This window comes from Rattus rattus, chromosome 2 (assembly GCF_011064425.1).
Source record: "Rattus rattus isolate New Zealand chromosome 2, Rrattus_CSIRO_v1, whole genome shotgun sequence".
Lineage (NCBI taxonomy): Eukaryota > Metazoa > Chordata > Mammalia > Rodentia > Muridae > Rattus > Rattus rattus.
The window spans coordinates 21290473-21302186 of record NC_046155.1 but is presented as its reverse complement, the minus strand read 5'-3'; the positions used below and the strand labels follow the sequence as shown (position 1 = coordinate 21302186).

The 11714-nt window shown below is 41.3% G+C and overlaps 1 pseudogene; it reads left to right on the top strand.

Annotated features, from left to right (window-relative positions):
- The first annotated feature begins 2593 nt into the window (after positions 1 to 2593).
- Positions 2594 to 3599, top strand: LOC116893741 (annotated as a pseudogene).
- Positions 3600 to 11714: the final 8115 nt, after the last annotated feature.

Here is an 11714-nt window from a genome sequence, read left to right as displayed (position 1 = left end):
CAGAGAAGAGGCTGGGGTGGGGTGGGGGGGCATAACTCTAACAGGCACAGAGAAGAGGTGTCAGCAGTTTACAAAGAATGCTTCAGGATAACAGAGTGTTTGAAGGTTAGACAGCTCTTGGTTGGTAGCCCCACAGGGCGAACTATTTGGGGTGTATTACTTAGACCCTCTGAATCAGATTTTGTGTCTGTAATGTGGGGCATTATTATCTATCTTGGAGAATTGTTGAAAGAACAAAACGATGAGTATGAAGTGTTTGGAGCAGTACGGGGGCAGAGCAGGATTTCATGTGATAGCCTCTGGGACTCGATGGGGACATGTAGAGCTTTTGCTTTGAGATGGTGTATTGTTCAGAATGCCACAGCTTATCCTGAGAGGGGCATTGTAACTCGTCACTTTAAGTCTGAATAAATCAACTTCCCCCTTTACAGATAATAAGCCCTTTTGTGTACACATGTGCATGTGAGTGTGCCTGGATTAGGTGTGTGTGTGTGTGTGTGTGTGTGTGTGTGTGTGTGTGTGTGTGTGTGTGTGTGTGTGTGTGGAGGAGGTGCAGTTTGAAGCAGGGACATTTTTAATTCTAGGCAATCTACTCTGAGGTACAACCCAGCACTATTAAGCCATTTTGATAAATCATCTGTAAAATGGAAATAATACCTCCTTGCAGAGTTGTTCTGAGGCCTAGAGTTGGTTTCAAATATAGTTCTAGTAGTGGTACATAATGCACAGTAATTGTTATAATAATATAGCACTTCTGGGGGCCAGTACTTATGTCTAATGCTCTTATACTTATATTGAAGGCAGTGTAAAATTTGTTGTTGTTTCTTTGTTTGTTTGTCTGTTTTGGGATAATAGCTCATGTACCCTAGGCTCGAATTGGTCTGGCCATATAGCCAGAAATGGTCTTGAACCCCCAATCTTCTTGCCTCTACCTCCAAATGCTAGATTACAGTTGTATGTTAGCATACCAAACAAGAGCATGAATTTTTGTGTGTGCACAAGCCTGACTCTTCTGCTAGGCCAGAGGCAGATAATACTTTTGAATACATAATATCTTTACTTAGAGATAGTGTGATATTAATGAATATGTCATTTGTGTGAATAGGTATGCATTAACTTATCTAAGTGTGGGGTTTGTTTTTTTAATTTCTTCACTTTATCAGCAGGACCCCACTCACCTAGTAGAGTTTTGAAGAATTGGTTGTTCCATGAATCAATAGGTATTGGCTTGCTTTTTTCTATTGGAGTGATTTTAAATAATGAAAGTATTCTTTGAGAACTGTGTTCTTATGTGATTTGAACAATGGAGTGCATATAAATGAGTATTGCTTCTGCTGATGGAAGAGATCATGTCATGCTCTCCCAAATTCCTGCCTGGTGGGTGTAGTGGTCCACACTGTAATTAAAATATGGACACTTACTACATTTATGATTTTTATCGTGATATCTTTAATCAGCATAGTCTTAGAGGTCAACTGGATGTTGCACCAATAAACCAGGTCTAAGAGCTGGAGAGATGGCTCATTGGGGAAGAACATTTGTTTAGTTCGCTGCACCCATATAGTGGTTCACAGCCATCCATAACTCCAGAAGGTACTAGGGACAAAGATGGTGCACATACATATATGTAGACTAAAAATACATATACAGAGAATGGAAATAAATAAACCCAAGATGATGATGATGATGATGATGATGATGATGATGATGATGGTGGTGGTGGTGGTGGTGGTGGTGATGGTGATGATGATGGTGGTGATGATGATAAAGCCATATCTAGAACAATCCCCAGTTTACCTCGTACTTTTCTTCTTAGAACTTTATTTAGATGTCACAGTGTCAGAAAGACCCAGTCTCACAAGACACCCTCTGTAACTGTCTCTTCCACCCAGTTGCAGCACAGTTCTGTAAGGTCTTCTCTCTGATGTGTTATCTGGTTACATATGTGATTATGGAGATAGTTACATGTATGGTGACTTAAGAGTTTGAAAGCACCGTTATAAGCCTGTTTTTAAAATGGCTGGAGTGAGAGGGCTGGGGAGTCGGCTTAGTGGGTAGAGCTGCCTGCAGCTCGAGTGTAAAGACCTAGGTTCAAATCCTCATGTAAAAGCCAGGTGAGAAGCATGAACGTCTGTCATCCCAGTAGTACCACAGGAAGATGGGAGATAGCAATAGAAGTTCAGAGGCCATCTAGATGGGCCTATGCAGTAGAAAAACAACAGAGAGATCCCAAAGTGTATAGTGAGGATATACCCAAGGTTGTCCTCTGAATTCCACATACATGATGTAATACCTATGCTTCTGTGACACACACATGAAACACACACACACACACACACACACACACACACACACACACACACACACAGAGAGAGAGAGAGAGAGAGAGAGAGAGAGAGAGAGAGAGAGAGAGAGAGAAGAACAGAATTAGGCATAGTGATGCTAGAGACAGACAGACTACCATGGGTTCAAGGCAAATCTGGGCTACAGAGTGACATTCAGCTCTAAAAAATTAAAGTAGGCTCTCTGCTCTTCCCTGTTCCAGAGACAGCCACGTCTTCTCTTGCAGTTCCAGTCTCATCTCATAGACAAGATGGTGAAGGTCAGTGTGAACGGATTTGGCTATATTGGGTGCCTGGTTACCAGGGCTGCCTTCTGCTCTGCATCTGGCAAAATGGACATTGTTGCCATCAACGACCCCTTCATTGACCTCAGCTGCATAGTCTACATGCTCCAGTATGACTCTACCCATGGCAAGTTGAATGGCACAGTCAAGGCTGAGAATGGGAAGCTTGTCATCAACGGGAAGCCCATCACCATCTTCCAGGACCAAGATCCCGTTAACAACAAATGGGGTGACGCTGGTGCTGAGTATGTCCTGGAGTCTACTGGCGTCTTCACCACCATGGATAAGGCTGGGGCTCACTTGAAGGGTGGGGCCAAAAGGGTCATCATCTCCACCCCTTCAGCCAATGCCCCCATGTTTGTGATGGGTGTGAACCATAAGAAATATGACAACTCCCTCAAGATTGTCAGCAGTGCATCCTGCACCACCAACTGCTTAGCCCCCCTGGTCAAGGTCATCCATGACAACTTTGGCATCGTGGAAGGGCTCATTGCCACAGTCTGTGCCATCACTGCCACTCAGAAGACTGTGGATGGCCCCTCTGGAAAGCTGTGGCGTGATGGCCGTGGGGCAGCCCAGAACATCATCCCTGCATCCACTGGTGCTGCCAAGGCTGTGGACAAGGTCATCCCAGAGCTGAAAGGGAAACACTGGCATGGCCTTCCGTGTTCCTACCCCCAATGTATCCATTGTGGATTTGACAAGCCGCCTGGAGAAACCTGCCAAGTATGATGACCTCAAGAAGGTAGTGAAGCAGGCATCCAAGGGCCCACTAAAGGGAATCCTGGGCTACACTGAGGACCAGGTTGTCTCCTGCGACTTCAACAGCAATTTCCACTCTTCCACCTTTGATGCTGGGGCTGGCATTGCTCTCAGTGACAACTTTGTAAAGCTCATTTCCTGGTATGACAATGAATATGCCTACAGCAACAGGGTGGTGGACCTCATGGCCTACATGGCCTCCAAGGAGTAAGAAACTCTGGACCACCCAGCCCAGCAAGGATACTGAGAGCAAGAGAGAGGCCCTCAGTTGCTGAGAAGTCCCCACCCCAACTCAGCCTCCAACACTGAGCATCTCCCTCACAATTCCATCCCAGACCCCATAATAATAGGAGGCACCTAGGGAGCCCTCCCTTCTCTCTTGAATACCATCAATAAAGTTCGCTGCACCCCCAAAAAAATTAAAGTAAAAATATAGTAAGCTTGACCCAAGCTTGAATTACATAACAAGACCATTTCTCAAACAACAACAGCAGCAGCAACAACAACAACAACAACAACAACAACAACAACCAAACAAAACCCCCACCCAAGCCAACTAGCTTTTCAAAGATTCAATCCGTACCTAGTAAGCACATATCCGTAAACAATGCTTTATATGGTCATAATTTTTAATCATTCATTTGTAAAATAACATGTGGTTAATTCACTTGATTAAAGAAGTCAGCAAAAAAAATTCTTAATGTTCACTGGCTTAATTTTTTAAAGTTGTGCATTTATTGAAATATAGTTAAATAATAAGTCTGTTACATAAAAACTGAATGTTCTTTTCTTCCATCTGGAGTAAATTGTAAGTAACTTTTGTTCCAGATTGCTCTCTTTTTTTCTTTATTTTATATATAAAATGAAATTTACAGGAGGTTTCACACACACACACACACACCCACACACACACACACACACACACACACACACACACACACACACACCATATTCCTTCTGAAATCAAGAGAAGTCAGCGTGTCCAGCGCTCAGCAGGCTTTGCGAAGGTGATGTCTCACATTCGATTGCCGTCTAATTGAGTACTTTTCAAAATTAGTTCTGATTGCGGTAATTGCTCAAAGGGGGGAAAAGGATTCAAAGACGGCTCATTTTTCGGAACACTTTTATTTAAAACCATCTTTTTAAAGAACATAAGGTACACGCAGTGATCACATTATTTTAGCACAGCGGGTTGAAAACAAAACAAAAAACAGTTGTTTAAAATCCTTATCTATGCCGAACCAAACAAGACGCAGCGAAAACCCCTTGAGGTAAGTAACAAGGCACCGGGCAATGGCAGCTGGCCTCCCTCGAGCTGAGGCTCCGCGCCTGACAGGAACGGATCATAGTTTCATCTTACTATTTGAAAAGTGGGGCAGCTAACTTCAAATCTCTACAGTTCAGTTTGCCATCTTCTTTGACTCTTCCTGTCTACTCGGGTGCCCGCACTAGCTTACAGATCTCTGCAATCGGGCCAGTGAGATGGCCTAGCAGGCCACCGGTGGGCAACCCTGAGGGTGTGGTTGGTTCTTGGCCTTTACATGGTAGGAGGACAGAGGCAACTCTTGCAGGTTGTCCTATGACCTATCTGCACGATGGCATGTGTGCACCAACACACGTACATAGGCAAGCATCAACAAATAAACACAATGTAAAAAGCTAAAACTATCTGAAACAACTCACGCTTCTTTTAGCAACTGTTTGGTTACAGTTGAGTATAATATAGGAGTGCGTGTGCGTGTGCCCATGCTAATATATATGAGAGAATTGTATTTTCTGGTGGTAAAAGCTGTGGTTTCTAAGGCAAGCATACATGAACAACGTTCTTAAGGATCCACCAGAAAACATGGAATTTTAGGGCTCCCTATCATGAAAACTATGAAGATATGTTTGTATGGCAAATGCTCGGCACTGAAATTCATTAGGCTTGCTAACATGACTCGGGGGATTAGGCTGAGGAATTTACAGAATTTCTTCTCAACAACACATAGTTCTTGACTTGTAAATCTTTCATCCCCCCTAGATTCAGAAAGAGCAAAGACTCTATCTATAAGTTGCAGTTTATTGAAAACCTCAAGCAAAGGCCCCATCTTACTGTGAATATTTTTGTCTATGTTTTTTAATCTTCCCAACAGTAGGTCTAGATCGATACTCAAGAAAGTCGTAGCATGCACACCTGTACACACAAAAAACATAAATTTAATCTTTCAGTGTCAATTACAAAAGTATTTTCTCCCCCTTTCCTTTACATTGGAAGCTTTAATGTAATAAAATTTGCTTTTGTTGAAACATGTTTTATTCATCGTATATTGAAAGCTAATGTATAAAAAATTTAGAACAGTCTAATGAGATGTATGGGAACTTTACTTTTTATTTAAAGATTTATTTGCCTTAAATTGTGTGTGTGTGCGTGTGTGTGTGTGTGTGTGTGTGTGTGTGTGTGTGTGTGTGTGTGCGCGCGTGTGTGTGCGTACGCACACACACACACACCTGAGTACCGGTGCCCTCTGAGGCCAGAGGTGTTGGAGTCCCAGAGCTGGAGTTAAAGGCAGTTGTAAACTGCCCAACATGGACGCTGAGAACGGAAGTGGATTCTCTGCATGAGCAGTGATTGCTTCTTACTCCTGAGTCATCTTTAGGGATCGTGACTTTAATTTATTGAAGGTGGTTAGTGAAAGGGCTCTAAGGTGACTGTGACGGTCAGTCTTGTTTGCCAACTTGATTAGGTTTGTAAACCAAACTGAGAGAACGTGAGGGGACTTCCTGGAAGTGGGACGCCCCTGTCTCAGAGTGGTCCGCCCCTTCGCGCTTCCACTACAAACAGATCTGAGGGAAACCCAGCGCTACCTTTCTCTTGTCTTCCTTCATCCTTTGCTTGGGAATGTGTTTATTCTGTTGCTGTGAGGCTTGGCTTTTCTGTTCTGACATAAGAACTTATCTTCTTTGCTCTTCCCACATGGGGTGGAAACCAGTGTTGCTCTAGAAACCATCCATTGCCAGATTAGGATTCCTGAGGCATTCGGCTGCATTTAACTGGGCAGCTATTAAGTTCTCAGTCTTTCCACAGTGTAGCAACTTTTGCTTTCTGGCGCTTGACTTCCTGTCTTCCCTGAGTGTTCAGTTCTTTGTTCATCTCATAGAATGAGCTTGGCAAACCACTAGATGACTTCCGGCATCCACACTACCACATGAAGCTGGAAAGGAGGCTAAAAGGGGTGAAAAAGTACACGTGGAAGAAAGAGGAGGAGAGGAAAAATAAGAAATGCAAATTTTGTTCTAAAAATGCCATAATAAAATCTAATACTGTGCAGGTTAATTAAAAAATTAAGTAAAAATAAATGGATAAAGGGGGTTAGTCTAAATACTTAATATCATTTAATGATTTATTCACTAATTGGTAATGAAAATATGACACATTTACACAATGGGAGTCTCTTCAGTACTGAAGTAAAATTATGAAGCTTGCAGGAAAATGGACAGAACTGAAAAATATTACCCCGAGTGAGGTAACCTAGGGTCAGAAAAACAAATATACTTTCTCTCTCATATGCAGAGTTTATATTCAAAGTTTTAAATGTCTGTGTCTAAGTTGGAGTGTTTGCAGATTCCTGGAACCCACAAAAGTAGTCATGAGGTGGGCGAAGAAGAGGACCAAAGGGAGGGGTTGCCATGGAAATAAAGGGGAAGAATACCGTGGATGGAAAGGTTTAACTGAGGACAGAGACAGGTTGGGGGAGGGGACAGAGTCAATTAAAACCAAGGATGTATGGAGAAGACATATAGGAACATAATACTTTATAAGTTAACAAAGAACATGTTTTCCTTTCTTTTTTATTTCTTTTTTCTTTTTAAGGAGCTTGTATGGGGTTATTTTTCATGGATGGATAACCATGCCAATAAGTTACAGATTATTAAGTTCACATTCTTGTGCCAGGTAAGAAATAGCTACCTGTAAGTAAATTGGCAGGGAATCAGGTTCTCAAAACAACATAAGGTACTGCCATTATTCTTGGTTGCCCACCAGAAATAGATCGCAAGATATTCCTGCTGAAGACAGCACATACTCTCCATAGAGAGCACAGACAGGTCATCCTCAACTAAGCTGAAGTTCCTACCTGTTGATTCTATGTTCACAGGTCCAGGAGGTACTGTCCAAGCTGTAGGGGCAGAGAAGTTATCAAAGATCTTCTAATCCAGATGTGAACCCTGTAGGCTACAACACCCATTGGGCAAGATATGTGCATGGATTCAATAGTGGTATGACTATTCCTGGGGTTAACAACTACTTTTTGATCAGACCGGAGATCTAGCCCATTGGAGAGAATGCATGCTTAGTCCCGCAAACCCAGTCAAAAGCCTATGAATAGGAAAGTTGTGAGCCATATGAGGGAGTCTACTAAATGAAATGCAGGTAAGTTGTTTTCTGACTGATGTTGCACTCAGCCTTAGTTATAAGGTTTCTTTTGGCAGTTGTTGATAGTCAAAATAGGAACATGTTAACTATCAAAGACATGAGAATAAAGGGCCGCCAAGTGTGTAACCTTATGAAGCCAGCAGAACATTGTGAAGGAATGGTTGGAAAGACTTAGAGATGGATGGTGAGAGGGTGGAGCTTCCGAGGGTAACATGGCTGCTACAATTATGAACACACAGTAGCTGTGGTCACCTGCCAAAGCTCCAACGCCCCCTCCCTGCCTGAGAGAGAGAGAGAGAGAGAGAGAGAGAGAGAGAGAGAGAGAGAGAGAGAGAGAGAGAAAGACAGAGACAGAGACAGAGAGAGGAAAGTGAGGCAAGAAAGTGGTTGACAAAAGTGGGAAGAAGACAAGAGACTGTAGTGGGATATGAACAATTTGATCACAATACATTGTATAAGTAAGAAACTGTCAAAATTTAAAAAACAGACTAGTAGGAAAATTAAACAAACAAATGAGGCTTGTCTAAATACCTGAGTTTGTTTAATATCCTTTTGCAGGATTTAGACCCAGGGTATCCAGTACTGTTGCTTCTCAGATATGACTCATCCAAACTAAGATGTCCTGTATATATAAAATGACTATTTTAAAAAATGATGTGTGTGGGAGAGTACGGCATGTGTTAAATGAATGTGTGCACAAGTGTACATGCGGGTTCACGTACCTGTGTGTACAACTGTGGAGGGCAGATGAAAACACAATGTTCTGTCACTTTCTGCATTATGCCCTTGGCACGGTTGCTCAGCAAACCTGGAGATGGATTGGCAAATGATCCTCCTGGCTGGACTCCACACAGCTCTGGGGTTACAGCTATGCATGGCCATGCCCAGCTTTTATGTAGGTGCTGGGGATTTGAACTCAGGTTCTAATGCTTGTATGGCAAATATTCTTACTCACAGAACCGTCTTCCTACTCTGCACATTTTGGGAATTTAGTACACAAATGTAAACCAAGCTGGGCAGTGGTGGCTCACACCTTTAATTCCAGCACTCGAAAGGGAGAGGCAGGCGGTTCTCTGAGTTTGAGGATAGCCTGATCTACAGAGCGAGTTCCAAGACAGCCAGGGCTACACAGAAAAGCATTATCTCAAAAATAAAAACAAACAAACAAACAAATGCTTTTTAAAACTGTAAATTATATTCTTAATAATCTTAAATATTGACTAAATGCCATAGCAATACAACTGGGCACCCCGAGTTCAGTAAAAATTCATTACTAAAGTTTACTTTACCTGTGTTGTCCTACATTTTTGAGTGAACTAAAAAAGAAATGAAACTAAATGAGTGGCTTACATTCTCATGTATTTCCAACACACCGCACTAGAATATCAAGTCTATGGAATACTCTTGGGAAAATACTTCCTGACATGACCTGTCAGATGTACCCAGGAGCAGCCGCTGTAGTTAAGACTGTATATGATTGGGCTTATCAATATTTCATCTTGAATAGAGAGGGGCTCATGAAGTCCATCTGTTTCTAAGGAACTATCGACAGTTGCTGGGTGACAGAGAGTGTCACTTTCTTCAGTGGTGTAGCCACTGATAAGCTGCTCAAGCTCTAGTAAATAAACTCCCATGCTTATGCAGGCAGCCATAATTAAACTCAGTGGGACACACATACATACACACACACACACACACACACACACACACACACACACACACAAACATGGAAGCAAGAGAAAGACTTGTCTGGAAGGAGAAGGGATTCAGAAGGAAGTGGTAGGGGATAAGAGAGTGGAATGGGAGAGAGGGTCTTGAAAATGAATAAAATTCATTATATGCACATATGAGACTGTCAAAGAAATTAAAAATATAGAATAAAAAACAAAATTAATAAGAGGGGTATTGTGGAATGAGTGTCAGCAGAAGTCAGATATTGAGCAGATAAAAAGCCAGAAAATAGGAATGTGTAAAACTCTTGAGGGAACACATGGCACTATCGAGAGATGATCAAGGCGTTGCACATGACAATATCAGTCAGGTGCCATGTTTAAAGTGTTGATTCCTTTAACTGAACATCTTTGAGATTTACCTGAAGTTGCTTTAGGCAAGAAGGTAGAGATGGATGAGGAGAAGAAGCAGGGATTGATTTACAAAGCATAATACAGTCTTTATACACTGCCCTTGTCAAAGGCAGGAGTCAGCACAATGATTGCAATGTGTCAATTAATAGCTATAATTCTTTGATAAACTTAATGGCTGCTCTAGAAAAGCTCCCTTACCTCTTAAAGATAAATCGTTTACTTCTAGAAAACACTACCCTTGTGGGAAGTTCAGACCCAGAATGAAATTCTATTGCCTGAGGATGGCCAGATTTCATGGTGAGAAAATTAAATTCTGAAAAGGACAATCTGTAAAGTGCATAGTAGGTTCTAAATAAATTATTTCTATTACTTTTTTATTATCTCTTTATATGCATGTTGAATCTCAAAATCCAGGCATATATGTGACTTTTACTAATTCCAGAAAATTGTTAAACTACTATCTTCTGAGACATTTTTCCTATTGTCTACTCAATCTCTTTTTTGATATTCTAGCTAAAGATATTTTATAGTTTTATTTTTTCTTCTGAATAATTAACACATTAGACTATAATAATATGAAATCTCAATTTCACATTCCTGTACTCTCTCATTTAACTGCATTGTAACAGTTTCTGATATAGCTTTACAGTAAAAAAGTGTTCTTTACATTTATTTGTGTGTGTGTGTGCGTGCGTGTGTGTGTGTGTGTGTGTGTGTGTGTGTGTGTGTGTGTGTGCGTGCGTGTGTGTACATGGGTGTCCATGCCACTACAGGGCATGTGTAAAGTTGGAGAACAGCTTAAGAGAGTTGAATGTGAACTTGAATAAACCTTTATAACCTATTTATAACCTATTTTTCAGAAAATTCTTTAGTGAATTACCATTATCATTTTTGCAACTGTGGATTTGGAATAATTTCTTATAATAGCCACAGTGCACCAAATAACGTTTCCACAGTCTATTCCTGTCATATCCTTGTCCCTGTCATGGTGGATATGTAAGCATGTCAGCTATTCACTAGGAACTAGACACGGGCTAATTTTCCAAGTCAGGCCGTGAAGAAGCAGCCTCTGAATAGACATTGACAATCAGATTGTCTCTGCTATGTCCTACTTCCTGATTCAGAATAAATGCATGACTTGTGGCCCAAAAGATGTGAACTTACCCCTCATCATTGTAACTAAAATTAATTTCATGCTACTAGAGAAGGGGTGGTAAGGCAAAGCCTCCCTTTGTCAGCGGAGCCACTGAAGTTCTTCCAATCAGGCAGCGTTGGTGCACATGAAACACGTGTTGGCTCCTCACCTCCTTAATCAGAAGGTTCATTATCATCCATGTTAAATTCCCCTTTTTGGCTTTGCTCCCACTTTTAACACCTCATAGTTAGGCGGACACCATCTCTTCTCATTTATTTTTTGACTATACATTGCTGGGCTTGGGTAGGATATCTAGAAACCAAAGTCAAACATTTCTGTAAATTAAAACATTTTAACTTGATAAATTCAAATTCTTGAGCAGTATAATTTTCAAAAGTTTGTCTTAAGAATGAATTTGTGGGTTGGGGATTTAGCTCAGTGGTAGAGTGCTTGCCTAGCAAGCGCAAGGCCCTAGGTTCGGCCCCCAGCTCCAAAAAAAAAAAAAAAAAAAAAAAAAAAACTTATAAAAAAAAAAAATGAATTTGTAAAGTGTTTTTGTGTGTGTGTGTCCCTCCCGCAATTTCTGGAATGCATTAGAAATTAAATAAATAAATATTGGAGAAATATGTGAGTGGATGTAGCCACTATTAACTTGTGACTTAAATATTGATTGACAAGTGTCTGGACCAGGGA